The sequence below is a fragment of the Convolutriloba macropyga genome, chromosome 5 (genome assembly GCF_964194025.1).
Source record: "Convolutriloba macropyga chromosome 5, txConMacr16.3, whole genome shotgun sequence".
NCBI classification, from domain to species: domain Eukaryota; kingdom Metazoa; phylum Xenacoelomorpha; order Acoela; family Convolutidae; genus Convolutriloba; species Convolutriloba macropyga.
In genome coordinates this window covers 57,599,394-57,606,545 of record NC_134472.1, presented here as the reverse complement: position 1 = coordinate 57,606,545, position 7,152 = coordinate 57,599,394, and the positions used below count along the sequence as shown (strand labels likewise).

General features: G+C 33.6%; 1 pseudogene; it reads left to right on the top strand.

The window, feature by feature from the left end:
- Window positions 1–313: 313 nt before the first annotated feature.
- Window positions 314–982, top strand: LOC142340430 (uncharacterized; annotated as a pseudogene).
- Window positions 983–7,152: the final 6,170 nt, after the last annotated feature.

The following is a 7,152-nucleotide window of genomic DNA, read 5'->3' as shown; positions in this document are numbered from 1 at the left end:
CTATAGGAATGGAATCGTCTCGAAGCAAGTTAGACTTCGGACCAAATTCTCCTCTGAAATCTTTGTTAAACTTAACAGTTGCTGCTTCGCCAAAAGCCAGCATTACTTCTCGTCGATTTCGCACAGCCTAAAACACCTCCCACCAATGCAGCTGATCATGTTTTCTGTGTGGCAGCTTTATCATGGCTTTAAATTGGATGAAATTACATCGTCAGAAGAAGAAAGTAACGATTTAAACAGCATGAATTTAGACGATTTAAACGATTCTCGAATAACAGCAAACCTCGAATAAAAGCAAACCTAGTCAGTCAAAATGCCTCTCACAGCTGCTAGCAAAACTGAAACTAGAAAGCCCAAGCTTTCTTTTTTTGAAGATTTAGCCCTTGCCGGAGCTGCTGCGGTATTCTCAAAGACAACTGCTGCTCCCATAGAAAGAGTCAAATTGCTTGTTCAGAACCAATATGAGATGATCAAAGCTGGAAGAATAGCTGAACGTTACAATGGCGTTATTGATTTTGTCTGGCTATTTGTATTAGATACTTCCCAACGCAAGCTCCTATTTTTGCGTTTAAAGATCAAATTAAGGCTCTCTTCAAACCCAATAAGAAAGATCCTTACGTAGTTAACTTCAGTAAGAACATTGCTAGTGGTGGCTGTGACTGTCTCTCTGCTTTGTCTACTCTCTGGATTATTGCCAAACCAGATTGAAGCCCATCGTCTTGGGAGAGAACGCCAACTTATTGCTGTCCTTCTGCTTGGGATACAGTGTGACCGTGACTGCAGGACTTATCTCATACCCCATAGATACCATTAGACGACGAATGATGATGACATCTGGACAAGCTGTCAAGTATAAGAGATCAATTGACTGTGCAATGCAGATTATGAAGGATTCATGTCCATGATGAAGGGAGCTAACATTTTGAGGGCTGATTTTGACAAATTCGAACAGATTTACATGGTCTGGAGGTTTGGCAAATGAGCTGAAAGCTGTTAGCCGGAGCGAGTGATCTCGTCGTAGCACAAATATCAATAGAATTAACTGAGCCATAACTATGTACAGCTTCAATATGAACACAGTTTATGTAATCATATTGTGCGGTCACAAATTTCCACACTACCTACGAGTTCGACTAAACATCTAATTCAAATGAGCAAAATGAATGTGCAATTGAATGTGCGATTTAAAAAGAATGTGCAATTGGATTACTTTAAGATGAATGTGAAACTGAATGTGCGGTTTAAAATGAATGTGCAATTGGATGACTTTGAAATGAATGTGCCGCCAATGATCAGTACCAGTGATTTATCTAGTTAACAATGCTCCTATTCTAGTTACCAATCAATGTAAATGTGTGCAAGTGTTTTTTGTATGTAGTATTTCACTGTAATGGAAGCGGACGTACTAGCTAAGCAATACTTGCTTTCCACCGCAAAATATGTTCGACGAAAGCGCGTTCCGTGGAGATTTGTGCGACAAAAATCTTAAAATATTTAATCGTGAAATTGGTTTAATTGCTTTGTGGAGATCAGTTTGACAAAGTTTAAAATAACCCTTGATTCTGCTCATTAACGTACTCTTCGGCGACTCTATGTAGATGAAAGTAAAGCGCACAAGGCTCCTTGAAGAAAATATTTGCCTTCTGAGGAGTTTAAATAACAAAATTTGGCTCATTTTTGATGACTTTTTTATGGAGAACGAACGAGTCATTTTTTGAGCGAAATAATATATGAAAATATGCAAACTAGAGAATGAAATGTTGGTTCAAATCTCACTGAGCGTGAATCTAAATGTAAATCAAAAATAACTTATTGTCAAATTTTCATTGATATTAGCATAAGAGGGGTACCAGAACCGAAAACAATAGACGTATGAGATAGGACGGGAGCTGATTGAAATGTCCATTAACTTTCAAGGAAACAAACAATTTAAACTATACTTATATAGAAAAGATATGGGACTTGTCCTCAATGCGACTGCTTGACAGGTCGAAAATAAGAGCAAATAGGTGCAAAGTCCAAAAATAAATTTCCATTTTTGAAAACAGTTAATTTCAGTTTTTAATAATAATCATTTATATCCACATATGAAGCAATTGAGGCATCTCATGTCATTATCCAATGTTCTATTGCGGAAAATTTCAAAACCAATGGGATCAACGATTAATGTTTTAACTTAAAAAGAAACCAAAAATCCTTTGGAATGTAGGTGCAAAGTCCAAAAATAAATTTCCATTTTTGAAAACAGTTAATTTCAGTTTTTAATAATAATCATTTATATCCACATATGAAGCAATTGAGGCATCTCATGTCATTATCCAATGTTCTATTGCGGAAAATTTCAAAACCAATGGGATCAACGATTAATGTTTTAACTTAAAAAGAAACCAAAAATCCTTTGGAATGTACAAATATCTAAAAATCTGACATTTTCATAGTAATATTAAACGTCGTAGTAACCGTAAAAACAAAGCCGAGAAACATATGTTTGAAGCTAAAACCTTTATACACATAAAATTATAGCTCACTGGAATCGGTTTGTGACCTGTGTTTACAGGGACTGGGCTACAAATCGAGCGAATAACAATTTCAAATAGACGAAGCTCAAAAACTCAAATCTATATTTGGAAACACATATTTTCAAAAGTCATGACAGAATTTGGATTACAACAAAAAGCGATGGATTGAGTCGGAACACCTCAGAGAGCCAATTGGGCCTGTTAATAAAGAGACTAAGTCATTAGCCCACAAAAACAAATACATAAAGAAACCAAAACTCCAAACAATTTTACATGACACAGTTCAAGGCACTATAATTATAAGATGTTACCTGAAAGAACTGTAAATCACCATTTTACCTTCATTTTAACATCAACAAGTCTTCCTTTTAAAACGACTAATTAGACATGACAACAAAATGAAACACAAAAACTGAACAGTATAGAAATCTCTTTACATAAATTGAACTTGGCCCCATTTTTGACGAAAATAGTCTAAATTTCGAAAAATTTAGCATTTATTGTAGCCACAAAACTCGGATTGATCAATGCAACAACCCTCTCCTCTATCTTTAGAGATGAAATCAATATTACTACCTGTAACAATTTTAACATAATTTAGCAAAATTGACAAAAATTTGGTCAAAATTCGCGAAAATTTGGTCAAAATGTGAATAAAAACAGGTGAAATACGTCTAATGTTCACAAAAACAGTTTATTTCACAGTTATTAATAATAATCATTTATATCTACATATGAAGCAATTGAGGCATCTCTTGTCATTATCCAACGTTCGATTGCGCAAAATTTCAAAACCAATGGGATCAACGATTATTGTTTTAACTTAAAAAGAAACCAAAAATTCTTTGGAATGTACAAATATCTAAACATCTGACATTTTCATAGTAATAACAAACCTCGTAGTAACCGTAGAAAAAGCCGAGAAACATATGTTTGAAGCTAAAACCTTTATACACATAAAATTATAGCTCACTGGAATCGGGTTCTGACCTGTGTTTACAGGAACTGGGCTACAAATCGAGCGAAAAACAATTTCAAAAAGACGAAGCTCAAAAACTCAAATCTATATTTGGAAACACATATTTTCAAAAGTCACGACAGAATTTGGATTACAAGAAAAAAAGATGGATTGAGTCGGAAGACCTCACAGAGCCAATTGGGCCTGTTAATAATGAGACTAAGTCATTAGCCCACAAAAAACAAATACATAAGGAAACCAAAACTCCAAACAATTGTACATGACACAGTTCACGGCACTATAATTATAAGATGATACCTGAAAGAACTGTAAATCCCCATTTTACCTTCATTTTAACATCAACAAGTCTTCCTCTAAAACGACTAATTAGACATGACAACAAAATGAAACACAAATATTGAACAGTAAAGAAATCTCTTTACATAAATTGAACTTGGCCCCATTTTTGACGGAAATAGTCTAAATTTCGAAAAATTTAGCATAAATTCTATCCACAAAACTCGGATTGATCAATGCAACAACCATCTCCTCTATCTTTAGAGATGAAATCAAATATTACTACCTGTAACAATTTTAACATTATTTAGCAAAATTGACAAAAATTTGGTCAAAATTCCCGAAAATTTGGTCAAAACGTGAATAAAAACAGGTGAAATACGTCTATTATTCACAAAACTTTACACCTCGATAACTCTTCATGAAAAGCGAAAATTGAAAAAAAATTTATTTCCATATTCTACGCTGGACGAGCTTTTTAATGATACCACTCACAACTCTCTACGATTACTATATCGATCGGCCAAAATTGACTGAACAAAAAAAACCGTTTGAGTATATAGTTCCCCTCCCCCCTCAAGAGGGGTCGGAACAATAACTTTCAACAGATAATCAACCGAATAAAATGTTTAGAAAACCCGATGTCGATAAAAGCTTTGGAAAAGATGGCCTATGTTTCCTATATTTCTTATGGAAATTGGTAACTGTCTATATTGCCCACTACAACTAATTCAAAGAGATCACGAAGAATTGTCGTTGAGCTAACGATACCAAGTTAGATAATCTCTTTGGTAATTTTGGCAGGAAATTTAAACTATACTTATATAGAAAAGATATGGGACTTGTCCTCAATGCGACTGCTTGACAGGTCGAAAATAAGAGCAAATAGGTGCAAAGTCCAAAAATAAATTTCCATTTTTGAAAACAGTTAATTTCAGTTTTTAATAATAATCATTTATATCCACATATGAAGCAATTGAGGCATCTCATGTCATTATCCAATGTTCTATTGCGGAAAATTTCAAAACCAATGGGATCAACGATTAATGTTTTAACTTAAAAAGAAACCAAAAATCCTTTGAAATGTACAAATATCTAAAAATCTGACATTTTCATAGTAATATTAAACGTCGTAGTAACCGTAAAAACAAAGCCGAGAAACATATGTTTGAAGCTAAAACCTTTATACACATAAAATTATAGCTCACTGGAATCGGTTTGTGACCTGTGATTACAGGGACTGGGCTACAAATCGAGCGAATAACAATTTCAAATAGACGAAGCTCAAAAACTCAAATCTATATTTGGAAACACATATTTTCAAAAGTCATGACAGAATTTGGATTACAACAAAAAGCGATGGATTGAGTCGGAACACCTCAGAGAGCCAATTGGGCCTGTTAATAAAGAGACTAAGTCATTAGCCCACAAAAACAAATACATAAAGAAACCAAAACTCCAAACAATTTTACATGACACAGTTCAAGGCACTATAATTATAAGATGTTACCTGAAAGAACTGTAAATCACCATTTTACCTTCATTTTAACATCAACAAGTCTTCCTTTTAAAACGACTAATTAGACATGACAACAAAATGAAACACAAAAACTGAACAGTATAGAAATCTCTTTACATAAATTGAACTTGGCCCCATTTTTGACGAAAATAGTCTAAATTTCGAAAAATTTAGCATTTATTGTAGCCACAAAACTCGGATTGATCAATGCAACAACCCTCTCCTCTATCTTTAGAGATGAAATCAATATTACTACCTGTAACAATTTTAACATAATTTAGCAAAATTGACAAAAATTTGGTCAAAATTCGCGAAAATTTGGTCAAAATGTGAATAAAAACAGGTGAAATACGTCTAATGTTCACAAAAACAGTTTATTTCACAGTTATTAATAATAATCATTTATATCTACATATGAAGCAATTGAGGCATCTCTTGTCATTATCCAACGTTCGATTGCGCAAAATTTCAAAACCAATGGGATCAACGATTATTGTTTTAACTTAAAAAGAAACCAAAAATTCTTTGGAATGTACAAATATCTAAACATCTGACATTTTCATAGTAATAACAAACCTCGTAGTAACCGTAGAAAAAGCCGAGAAACATATGTTTGAAGCTAAAACCTTTATACACATAAAATTATAGCTCACTGGAATCGGGTTGTGACCTGTGTTTACAGGAACTGGGCTACAAATCGAGCGAAAAACAATTTCAAATAGACGAAGCTCAAAAACTCAAATCTATATTTGGAAACACATATTTTCAAAAGTCACGACAGAATTTGGATTACAAGAAAAAAAGATGGATTGAGTCGGAAGACCTCACAGAGCCAATTGGGCCTGTTAATAATGAGACTAAGTCATTAGCCCACAAAAAACAAATACATAAGGAAACCAAAACTCCAAACAATTGTACATGACACAGTTCACGGCACTATAATTATAAGATGATACCTGAAAGAACTGTAAATCCCCATTTTACCTTCATTTTAACATCAACAAGTCTTCCTCTAAAACGACTAATTAGACATGACAACAAAATGAGACACAAATATTGAACAGTAAAGAAATCTCTTTACATAAATTGAACTTGGCCCCATTTTTGACGGAAATAGTCTAAATTTCGAAAAATTTAGCATAAATTCTAGCCACAAAACTCGGATTGATCAATGCAACAACCATCTCCTCTATCTTTAGAGATGAAATCAAATATTACTACCTGTAACAATTTTAACATTATTTAGCAAAATTGACAAAAATTTGGTCAAAATTCCCGAAAATTTGGTCAAAACGTGAATAAAAACAGGTGAAATACGTCTATTATTCACAAAACTTTACACCTCGATAACTCCTCATGAAAAGCGAAAATTGAAAAAAAAATTTATTTCCATATTCTACGCTGGACGAGCTTTTTAATGATACCACTCACAACTCTCTACGATTACTATATCGATCGGCCAAAATTGACTGAACAAAAAAAACCGTTTGAGTATATAGTTCCCCTCCCCCCTCAAGAGGGGTCGGAACAATAACTTTCAACAGATAATCAACCGAATAAAATGTTTAGAAAACCCGATGTCGATAAAAGTTTTGGAAAAGATGCCCTATGTTTCCTATATTTCTTATGGAAATTGGTAACTGTCTATATTGCCCACTACAACTAATTCAAAGAGATCACGAAGAATTGTCGTTGAGCTAACGATACCAAGTTAGATAATCTCTTTGGTAATTTTGGCAGGAAATTTAAAGTAATCAGATAAGGTCATTTTTTTATTTTGATCTGTGCATTGATATTTTCAAATTTGACGATCGATAAGGCTAAGCTTCGGATGCCGATTGTGATTTAAAGATCTTAGT